Consider the following 11,756-nt stretch of genomic DNA (forward strand, 5'->3'; position numbering starts at 1 on the left):
ATTTGTCGTTGTGTTTTCTGACTTGTTATAATGTTTTCTGAATTGTTGTTGTGTTTTCTGAATTGTTATTTAGTTTTTTAGACTTGCATTTGCATTTGTAATTTGTAATTTTGTTTTCAGAATTGTGATTTGTTTTGCACTTATCGTCCACCGTACTACTGTCTTAAAATGAGCAATCATGGTAATGTTTCCATGCAATTACATTTTTTTTATGTTTTTAGCAATGATTTGGCAATTGTATCAATAGTTTGACAACGTTTTACCTAAGACCAGAGTGCGAGCATGATGTGATTGTTACTTATGTTCCTGAGGCAAGATCAGACATGAAATGCTCTGAAGCCTTGGAGAGCTTCTTGGAAAAAGTTACCCACAAGATCACAGTTCATTTTCAGAGAAAGTGACGTATGGAAGTGAGTAGTGTCTTTAAAAGTACCTGTACAGAGTACTGACTCTATTTTGGTGTTTGCACATTAGCATCAAAGCATCAAAAGTTTTTACTTAGGATATGTTTTACTGGTATTGATACCGACTACTGTTCACTACATTTTGGTGTCTTAGATCACTAGAATTGTGAGCAATCAAGTCAAAATTGTAAATATTCATAATGGAGCAAGAGATGTCTAAATAAATAAATAAATTAGTGCTGTCAAAATAAGGGTGTTAACACAGGCAATTAATTTTTCCAGTTTAACAGCGTTAAAAATATTTAACGTAGTTAAAGGTGCAATAGGTGATTGTCTTCAGAAACATTTTTTGTTATGCTGGTTGAAAGTCTCTTCACATCCCCATAGCAATCACTAAGACTAAGTTAAGTGGTCGAAATATTTATATGTATTTATATCACCTGTGGAAGGCTTAGGACCATAGAATGTTCGTCCAATCAAAATGTTCAGTCCGAAGATGAAGGTAGGCTGTCTTGCCTGCCTGTCAAAGTATGTATTTGCATACATACGTCATCAGCGCATTCCAGCCAGATTGGAAGCAAAGACTATAGAATACTCCTAGCCTTAAATAATAGAGTAGAATAGCCTTAATCCCAGATAAAACAGGTGTCTTCTCACAATCTTTTTTCTTTTTTTACCCCCAGCTGATCCAGCTGATTACTGGCAATTTGGAGGAGGACTGCTCTTTATCTGCTGTGTCTGTCATGGATTTTCTCACCGGTGAATGACACATGATGTAGGCAGCCCAGCGGTTCCCAATTCCAGTCCTCGCACATGTATTTTGCATGTCTTGCTTAGTTAACACACCCGATTCAGATAACCAGCTCGTTAGAAGAGAGCTATGTGCATGAACTGTGCATCTGTGTATCTATATGATAACACCGTGTTCATTGCTCCCTACTCTCTGAGCAGGGGAAATCCATTGAATCCATTACTTAACTTCGGAACATGGGCTGTAATTGGGAACCGCTGATGTAGCCTATTGTAGTAATGTTGTCTCTGGTATTCTGGACCTCATTAAGGTGTCCTTGTTACACATGTTACATGTACTTACTATTATAATAACAATAAAGTATGCATAATTACATGCAAGTAACCCTAAGCCAAACCCTAATCCTAACCCTAACCATATAGTAATTACGTACATGTAGTTAATTAATATTACTCTGTACTTAAATATACAGTATTATTACACTGTAACAAGGACACCTTAAAAATAAAGTGTAACTGAAAATTGTTTTAAGTTCACTTAGTAGTAGAAGTTGTTATTTTTTTAAGTGTAATAAATGTTAAAATGGATAGCTTTCAATTATACTGTAATGTTGAATGGCTATAGTCAATGGTTAAATATTGAAAAAAAGAAAAATTTCCTAGAGACATCAATAGTATTTTTATCAGTGATACTCACCTTCAGTCATAAAAAAATATGCCATTAAACAAATCTTAAAAAAATGTTTAGTCTTTATGTTGTTCCTACATTAATTTGTAGATTGAATGTGAAATTATTGCAATATAAAAGTATATTTAAAATCTTTATTGTTAGCTGGGATTAATTGTGATTCATTTCAGAAAAAAATATGTGCTATTAATTAGTTATATTTTTAATCGATTGACAACACTAAAATAAATTGATAGGTTGATTGATACAGTGGGGCATTTATTTTTAAGTGTGCGGTGGCACAAAATATAAACATGTCCCCATTTAAGTAGATTCTCGGGCGTGGGTAAATTCTGTTTGTCTGTATCTGATGGATCTCTTGTTATTGTCTTGCGAGAGATCTTCTTGATGGGCAGCTCTCAGCAGGGATTAAATGTTCTCGAAGGGGACAGGTGATACTGATAGCCCCACCAGCGCGTCTCTATTGAAAACCTACCGTTCCACAAATAGCCCATAAAGCATGAGTATCAACCTCAGTATCTTTCATTACAGCTATTAAACTTTCCTCAAGTCCTTTTTGCTTAACAAATGGGCTCCTTGAGGAGCTGCCAGCTTTCTCTGATCCCATTAGCCCCTCCATTCCAAGGTCATCACAGTATTGCCTAGAAAGAATCCCTGTTTAATGGCAATCCCTATACCCACAGGACTTTAACACATTTAGGTTTTCTGGAATAATCCAAGAGCCCCAGAGAGAAATGACTGAGCTCACTAGCCAGAAATGATTGAAACGACTCCATAATGTGTGGGTGCATGTGATGAGAATGTGATGTTGCATTTGGCTGGGAAATTTCTTCACTTTTCTGTGAGATGAGAATGCCTCTCTAAAGTTCTGGTATTTGAGAAAAACCCACCCTAGCTGCCTCCTCCTCCAAATGAAGCCCCTTTAAGCCATGGCCGACTGCCTCCTCCACGGATAAGTGTGGTTGGTTGGTTTTGGTTTGGATCGAGGCACTGAGATTTGGCTCAGACCTAGACCACATGCTGTTGGAGGTATTTGCACTGCGGTTAGGTTGACATGAGGAGGATCTGACATGAGCATTTCAGCTCAGCCCGAAATACTGAGCCAGCTTTTGTGCACCTGAACCATGCAGGAATCTCCAATCTTTCTCTCTGTGAAGGTTTTCCATAAAGCAAGTGGCTTTTTTTCCCCCAAGACATTTTTCCCACTCTTGCAAATGGATGTATTCTAAAATGGCAGCAGTTTATTGCTCAGTTTCAAATCACTGAGCTGCTTTGCCTTCTGCTGTTTACACAGGCAGCTGTCTAACCAAAATGTAACCTCATATGTGATTGATTTTTTAATTAGGCAGCAAAGAAGACTTGACTTACAATTGATTCCCATTGAGTTTGATGTTATCATGTTGCTAAGCTAATGCCATGGTACTCTAATAAGCATAAAACATACTTACATTATTATATCTATTTATATTTACATTGGAATGTTGGGTGAAATAATCCATTTTCATTTCTTTGATCTATTGTGAATTTTATTTCCGAAGTGAAGTAAAGAATAATGGACGATGGGCCATTGCTATATTGAAAAATCATGCATGCCTGATGTGGTAATGCACCTTGTTTGTGCATTATTTTTCAGTAATTTAAATGACGGAGTGGATTATTCTGATTATACAACAGTTCAGACATTGTTCAGATGTTTTATTTCAAGACATTTGTCAGGTGTTTGTCCTTAAAATACTCTTTTGTTTCAGACTCATTTCTTACGCATCTCATTCCAAGCCTCTGCTGCTAATTCCAAAACACCATTTTAGAGCTAGTAATGGAGCTTGAGCCATAGATATGAGGCAATGCCATTTAGCTTTTTAGTTGTGAACTATATTACTGAAAAAGTCAATCACTGACAGCACTGACAAAAAGATTCTGAGTGCAGTGCATGTGTGTCTGTTCTGTATGTGTGTGAGTGCAAAGAGAGAGAGAGCAGGAGAAAAAAAAGCACACTTTGCATAGACAATAAAAGGTAATTTAGTTGGGAAAACAGGGTAATTGTCTTTTTCATCTTATTGTTGGCCATATTTGTTTTTTGGGTTTGGTTATTTTGCTGCTGTAGTCTGTAACGACCTTTAAAACAACTGAAATAATTTGGCACAGTTATTTGGAGCAGTAAAGCAGATGTCAGGCCTGGAACTAGTTCATACATGTCACTGTGCACACCTTAGAATGTTCATCAGCCAATCAGAATCAAGCATTCGACAGCACCTTAGTACGAATGAACACTTTTATTTCTTGATTAAGCTTTTAATATATTATGTGCATTTAAACTGACAGCTATGTAGATAGCGGTTGACCCAGACATTGCAATCATTTCAAATTTACTATAATGCAATCACAATTAGCTGGTTTCCCCGCTCGTTTTGCCTCTTCCTTTTGTGCAGATTTTATTTTATTTTTTTCTGTTCGGGTGCAACATCAGAAATCACTTAGAGGGAATAGTGCCCACCACTTTATGAAATGTACACAGAAGGGATGCATCTAATAAAGACGAAGCATCTCCAGTCGGATAGGAATTTGCATTTAGTTTGTGTGTGCGTTATTGTGAGAGCCAATCCGCTGCTGCAATGTGTTACCTGTAATTTTTTTTGGCAAGCATTTGTTGCTGATGTTATCAGTGTCTGTCCCGCACACAGCTCACACGCTCTGCTTTTGCTTAGTATTGCTATTTTCGGTGGCTTGTGTCGCCATTACCATTGCCTGTGATGCCTTACAATGCTGTCTAAGTAGGCAGCTCACTAGTTTTTGGAACAGGGCTTATGTTTGTGTTGGCGGTTTTACATTTAACCCACTCACAATTGCATCGAAACTGCTCATTTTTTAATTGCAGAACACAGCGAGAACAACAAAAAATTACATGAAAAATGTGTCTCGGTTTGGTTCCGCCGCATTGCAATTACGGTTTTTTTTTGTTTTTTTTTTGATTGGGGTGTTGTGCTGTGGAGTAGAAAAGTGCCGTCACATGGAGGCTGATCCGACACACGGGGCTAGATTAATGACTCCTGGCCCTGCAGTGTAACCATCAGGTATCCAGTAAGACAAGTGTCTCTGGAGGCAGGTAACACCACAGACAGGAGTCACCATGTTGATTTTGGGAAGCTGAAACAGTGCCATTCCGATCCTCCCCTCTATACTCCCTTCTTTCCCTGAGGAATTATTGTGGTTGCATCCTCTTCCTCCTGGGAGACACTATGTGTTGCTTCTCATTTCCCCAAATTATATCTCCTCTCTAAGCACCACAACAAAAAACATCCCTTTGTCCTTTCCTGAAGTGGAGAGCATTGGGTCTGTTTCCTTTTCCCATTTCTTTCTTTTCTGTTAGGGTGTTTTCCAGTCAAACTACTAAAATAGCACTGGCCATTTGAATGCTTCTAGGAGTTTGAGAATATCAGGGTGTTACAAGTAGAGTGATGAAGCTTCCCAGTTACTGAGAGAAGGGTTGTGCTGTCGATAGTGCACTGGTTTGGGCTTTGCCTCAGTCAGCACCTAAAGCCATCATTAGATCTGTGGCTTTGACTGCTGGTCGACTCACTCCGTTCGTTCTCTGCATGTTTAACTGTCATTGTCATGAGCTGTGCCAGCTCAGCAGCTGACGCTACAGGGCACCTCTGGGCCTGAGTTCATGAACAGACCAGCAGAGAGGAACGCAGTATTAGCACTGATCTAGAACCTCGCTCTGGGACAATCATCTTTATAGACAGATACCAGAACAGAACCCTTTGAGTAGAACTCTTGAAACAGTTTTGTTTTGCCATCTGGCAGTTTGAAAGAGCATTTGAATTTGAAAAACACATTTGCATTTCAAATAAGGCAAGCATCACTATTAATATGAATCCAGGCTCATTGGAAAAATGTGCCTGTGGCGACATTTCTGCAAAATTATATTACTGTACGTTGCTTCTTGCAGATTTCGCAACATATTCTAAATGAAACGTCCAGTGAGTGATCTTAAAAGCGCATTCAGTTTTATCTGAACAGATAATGTGGAAATGGCTACGTTTTATTAAATTGTTTTTTGCACATTTTGAGGCATTTCAGAAATGAAACATCATATGAGTGGTGTTAAAAGGTTAATGCTCTATCGCATTTGAAAATAACGTACCCTAAACTAAACCTAACCGATAGTGTTAACAAAAGCAAATGTGAGACAAAAACGCATTTGCTGAATGATCCATGTCACTTTTACTTGTTTCTACAAGTCTTTGAGCTGTTTTCCCTTACAAAAAAGAAGTATACTTTAAGTTTATTAAGTATACTTAAGTAAAGTTAATGTATATTTTTAAGTATACTTTATGTAGCAAGTATATAAATATCAGTGTACAAATAAAAGTATACTATTTCAATACTTCTTGGGACTAAATTGGCCCACTTTCTAGTATATAAAAGTATACCTGTACGTATACTTTAAGTATTACAGTAGTGAACTTTGAGTCTATCTATGTTTCTATGCATCTATGTTTTTAGTTTATACTGCAACTATACTAAAAGTGAACGTATAGGTATACCAATAGTTTACTAATTAAATACTTGTAGCATTTTTATTACAGTTTGAAGTATAGTCTCAGTAAACGACTAGTTTAGTAGTTTTGTACTGCAAGTATACTCGTAGGTTTTCTTTAAGTTAACTTTACATCATACTTTAAGTATACTACTATGTCCCTATTTAGGTATTAATTTGTATATATTTTGTTATGTGAATATCTGAACATACAAAACATCAAAAAGAAAGAACAGGGCATCTGCTTGTAAACAAAAACATTGTATTCTAGCTTCATGCATTCTTTTTTATAAACACTTGAATGTGGGAAAGTTTCATAAATAAATAAATAAAAAATAAATAAACAACATTTTGAACAAAAAGCTGAAAAAAGACTATGAATTGGATTCAGAATGATAATCAAAATGTAGATGGAGTCGATCAACACCCCAAAGCTTGACAATCATTATTACCTCTTCATGGGTCGACATTTTATTTCATAACGTTACACAGTTTTGATGCTATTTTACGTCTGATGATCATGTTAGATTACATGTGGAAGCATCTGTTGTTTCGGTTTCTTCTTCGCTTGTGTTTTGAAAATTCTTTACAGAAGATGTTTAATAGCGCCCCCTACTGTATAACAATGAAAACATGGATTCTCAGAGCTCAAGTATAGCTCAAATATATTTAGACTTTGAAGTCAATTATACTTACTGTAAATGTCATTTTAAGTGTATTTCGGAGAAGTGCCTAAAGCACATTTCTGAGAAGTACATTAAAAGTAGACTGAAAGTATACAGTACTTTCCTATTTTTAGTTTAAAAGAAGTATAGCCTACTAATAGCACATTTGAGTAAACTTCTTTTTTCGTAAGGGTTATCATGTCTTGTGGTTTACGGAACTTGTACCCAAGCACTCCGCATCGCAAGTTCAATGTTCTACCGGGTGAGTTAACGAGCAAGTTTACTATGCCAAAAAAAGCCATATATATGGAGCTGGTTATGTGATGGAAACATCAAAATGCAATAGTTAGAATGGTTTCTTCTCTTGAACGTTGTTACTGACAGCTCAGGTACTGATTGTGTTTTGAATGAAGGTTTAATTTGAGTTCAAAAATAATTTTGTGTGACTTGACCAGCTATAATGTAAGTGATAATAGTTAATTTACCTCAGTTCTTAATAACTTAAAGAAAGCCAGAATATTCAAATTCTAATGTAAACAAACTGATGTTTAATTTTTATTAGTTATTATATACTCATCCATTTCACTGTGAGAGAGATAGTGCTTGCAGAGAGGGAGAGCCCGCCCACACACTCTTCTGATTGGCAGTGATTTGTGATTGATTTTCTCACATCTTGCAGATATGTTGTGTCTGTTGTAGACAGACCAATTACTTGTTGAACGCATAATGTCTGATTAGGACACAGTGTTATAAACTTAGCAGTCGTGCATGGAAATGCTACAACAACCACCCAGAACACTCAACTTGCAGTGCCCTAGAAACTACTCAAACCACCTTAGCAACTACCCAACACTTTCCTAGCAACCATCCAGGACACCCTAGCAACCATGGCTTTTTAATTGACTCTCTGTATTTGTCTGACTACTGTATCTTCTGTTATTTAAGACTCCATTTATAAGACTCCATGTTAGACCATTTAAAAGCATGTCCATTTATGTGACTCACAAAGGAGCTCTGTTTAATTGGTGAGGCCATTCTTTCCAAGTCTTAGAAACTCATTTATGGCTCCCAGAAGAGTTTGGGCATGCATGCATTGGTTTAGGGTCACTTAGATATGGCTCTGACCTGTCATATCTTCGCAGAGAAGGCAGGAAGATTCACTAGTTGGATAAAACAAAAAACAAGCTTGTATTTCTTACAGAAAACTGCCATGAATTATAGGCATATGTCTGTAGGGTGATGTGACCAAAATCGCATCTCATACATATTCACTATAACAATATATAATGTAGTTATTTTGATTGCACTGCATGCTCTTCACTGCATAGATTAAATATATGCATATTCTTTTTAAAGCTACAAAGATTATTGAATCAAGAACAGTGAGTGATTTTCTCTTTTTCTATTGTTGTTTGAATAACATTAGGGACAGCAGTAGGCTTATTAGGCTTATTACTTCATGACCTTCAATACACCAAATATAGACTTTGATATGACAATTTCCAATTTGGGAATTCAGATATCAAGTGATGTTTTTTAAAGTTTGTGTTCCAAACACATTGTCATTGTATGTATTGTTATTGTCCTTTCTTTGACCCCTCATTGCTCAGAGCGGAGCAGAATCGATTCAATATTAAACGCATGCACTCAAACACTAGTCTGGTGTCACTCTTGCCCACTGGGTTTTATATTTTCTTCTTTTTTTTTTTTTTTTTTCGCTTAAAAAGATAAATAACTTAACGTAATATGTGTAAACTGACACATTACTAGCATTGCTGTAGTACACAGAACGATTTTCAAAACACAAAACATCGAGAAGTGTTGAAATGTGATAATAGGATGAGCTATAAACACATTACTGATTTTATATATTTATATCAGCTCAAGTAGTTTTAGTTTTTTTTCTCAAAGTATGTTTCAAAGAGTGCCACGTACACTTTTATCACCATCAGATGAAACATTTCATCACAAATGAGCAAAACAAATACAGACATGATCCACTTTATGTGCTTGAAGAGACTTATAGGACTTGTCATCTGAGATTGTTTCTCATAGAGCTCATCATGCTACAAAGCTGTCCACCAGTGGTAAAAGGAAGATGAGACAAAAACTTATGGGGTTGTTTCTTTGTCTTCAGTGACAATGATGGAAAATCAGAAAAAAAAATAAAAATAAAAAACAATCAGTAACCGTCTTAGTAAACACCCAGAATGGCCTAGAAACTGCCTGACAGCCATCTACAGCACTCTAACATTGTGTAAATTGTGGGATGTAATGATACAACCATCCAGTGGTCACTGTTGTGTGTTGACTGACATTGTACTGCATGTAGAATTCAGTTCCACAGATTAACCATTTATGACACTTGCAGGAGTAATGGCAGCATGCACAGGTTGCATTTCTTCCATTGGAAGGCCATGAATTGCTACAAAAACAAAAGATAATTATTGGATTGCATTTCAGTCTCAAATGCACTGCGAATATGAATGAATACAAACACTCTCATAAATTCTCCTTTTCTGAGAAGTTCATTTTAAAGTGAAGTGCAATACAAAAACTTGTTTAAACTTCTGTGAAATAATTTCTTCAGTCTTCAGAGCTGGAGGGGATCTCTTCTGCTATCTCAAAAATAGATCTGCTGGATTACATATTTAGAGTTGTTGTTATCTTTTTCTTTTCTTGTATTGTATTTTTGTATATTTTAATCGTTTTACAAAATAGTTGTTTGGATTGTAATAAAATAATGTTTAAGCAATTAGATTGTCCAAGCAAAATGTTAAAAATCATTAAATATCCAATACATTTATTTGGGAATAAAATAAAGTGGAATTAATAAATAAAACAACAACGTATACAATATTAAAAATGGATGAATCGCAGTTCAAAAGAAACGTTGCTTGGTTTAAAAAAAAACTATAATGAAAGCAACAACTTATGATTCACCTCAGATGTAGAAAATAACTTCTAGGAAGCAAGAATGCTCAAACTGTGAACTTTATGTGAACACACACGTGTATTCCATGATAACAATTGTGTCGGTCACTGAGTGTTTATTTTGAATAATGTTAAAATGGTTTCATTTTTATTAATTTTAATACATACTTCTCCATTTTGTTTTGAGACAGACAGTACTTTCATATATATTGCAGCTGAAATACAACGTGAAGTCCAGCTTTTACAAGACCGCAAGATTTTTTAAATGTGTTTCAGTCCAAAATGTCAGATTAGATTTCAAGCAAATGTGTCCTTTTTCAGACCGTGATGTGACTGTAACATCTTACACAAAGCACAGTGTCTACTGCATATGTTTGAATGTGTAATTACAGTAATGTCTCTGATGTTTTATGTCATAATGTACACGAGACACACTTTTAAGTTCCCTTTCATGGGAACTTGGAACTGCGTCCTCTAGGGATCGCTATGGGGAACGCCTCATCGTGACCCGTGTCTGAAGCATACATTAAAAAAACACCAACAACACGTTGGCCGGCGACAGCCATGACGTCACTACCGGTGCGACTATAGTATAAATAGGCGCCGGGAGAACACATCATCCTCTTCTTCGGCTTTACTGACTGTTTTGTTTGAAGCGTGCATTTCTGTGGTAAGAGCGATCTCTATTCATTCATTATGGCGAGCACTAGCAAAGCGTTTAGACGATGTGTGCTACCGTGTCATCGCTATTTGACACCCGATGACACACACGATCTATGCGTTGTTTGTTTGGGCGAAGAGCAAACACGCAATGTCCTCGAGGGGGCAATCTGCGTGCACTGCGAGCGTTTTTCAATGAAAAAGCTCCATTCTCGTTTGTCTCTTTTTTTCAAGTAAAGAGGGGCAGCCATCTGCTTCCCGCGGTTCAGGACCCGCCGCTGCTGAGGCACGGAGGAGAACAGGCTTGTGGGGATCGCAGGTGGATCTGGCCGATGAGTTTAAAGAGGGGCTTTCTCTCTCGCGCTCGTCGGCTGTGGACGAGAATGAGCCGCTGGAGGATGATGTTATCTCTTTAACATCTTCTGATCCAGGGGCCAGTGCTCTGCTGGTTTCAGCCCAGGAAGAGCAGGAAATGTCTGAGGAGGGCGAAGAAGCTGAGGCTGAGCCTTCCCAATCCTCCTGCCCTGCGTATGATGAGCTCTTGGAAGTCATGGATCGCGCCACGGCGAGGCTTGACTTGCCGTGGAAGCGGACTAAGGAAGTGACGTTGCGAGGTCGTCTCGATGAACGTTATCTTTCTGGCCATAGCCCTCCAGCTCAGGTGAGTCTTCCTTTCCTTCCTGATCTCCATACTGAGATCGAGAAGGAAAGGAAGAGACCGTTTTCCTCACGCATCCATCGGTTCCAGCATACCAGTTATGCCAACATCGAGGCGATGCGCGAAAACGGCTATGAGAGGATGCCCCCGGTAGTAGAGACGCTAGCCAGCTTTTTCTCTATGGGTGAGACATCTTCTCTCAAAATTCCCTCCTTGCCATCCAAGCCCCTTCAGATTACATCTCGCTTGAATGCCAGGGTATACGCAGCAGCAGGTCAGGCTGTCGCTTCGTTGCACACGATGGCGGTGCTCCAGGCATACCAGGCTGACCTGCTGAAAGACCTGGATAAAGGCGAGGGCCTTTCTCCTGATGAGGTAGCTGAGTTGCGCCGCACCACGGATCTCGCTCTCCGTGCTACTAAGCAGGCCGCCTCTGCTATGGGCAGATCCATGG

At 37.9% G+C, this 11,756-nt stretch overlaps 1 protein-coding gene and 1 long non-coding RNA gene across 2 annotated transcripts in view; both read left to right on the forward strand.

The window, feature by feature from the left end:
* The window catches only part of grik2 (glutamate receptor, ionotropic, kainate 2), a 112,727-nt gene that overhangs the window by 7,320 nt on the left and 93,651 nt on the right, over positions 1–11,756 (forward strand). The window lies entirely within an intron of this gene.
* The window catches only part of LOC107661010 (uncharacterized), a 22,601-nt gene continuing 11,648 nt past the window's right edge, over positions 804–11,756 (forward strand). Inside the window, exon 1 of the long non-coding RNA XR_001631067.1 lies at positions 804–870. This is a non-coding gene — a long non-coding RNA (uncharacterized LOC107661010). The remainder of the gene's footprint in view (positions 871–11,756) is intronic.

Source organism: Sinocyclocheilus anshuiensis, unplaced genomic scaffold (genome assembly GCF_001515605.1).
Source record: "Sinocyclocheilus anshuiensis isolate Anshui unplaced genomic scaffold, SAMN03320099.WGS_v1.1 scaffold1036, whole genome shotgun sequence".
Taxonomy (NCBI): domain Eukaryota; kingdom Metazoa; phylum Chordata; class Actinopteri; order Cypriniformes; family Cyprinidae; genus Sinocyclocheilus; species Sinocyclocheilus anshuiensis.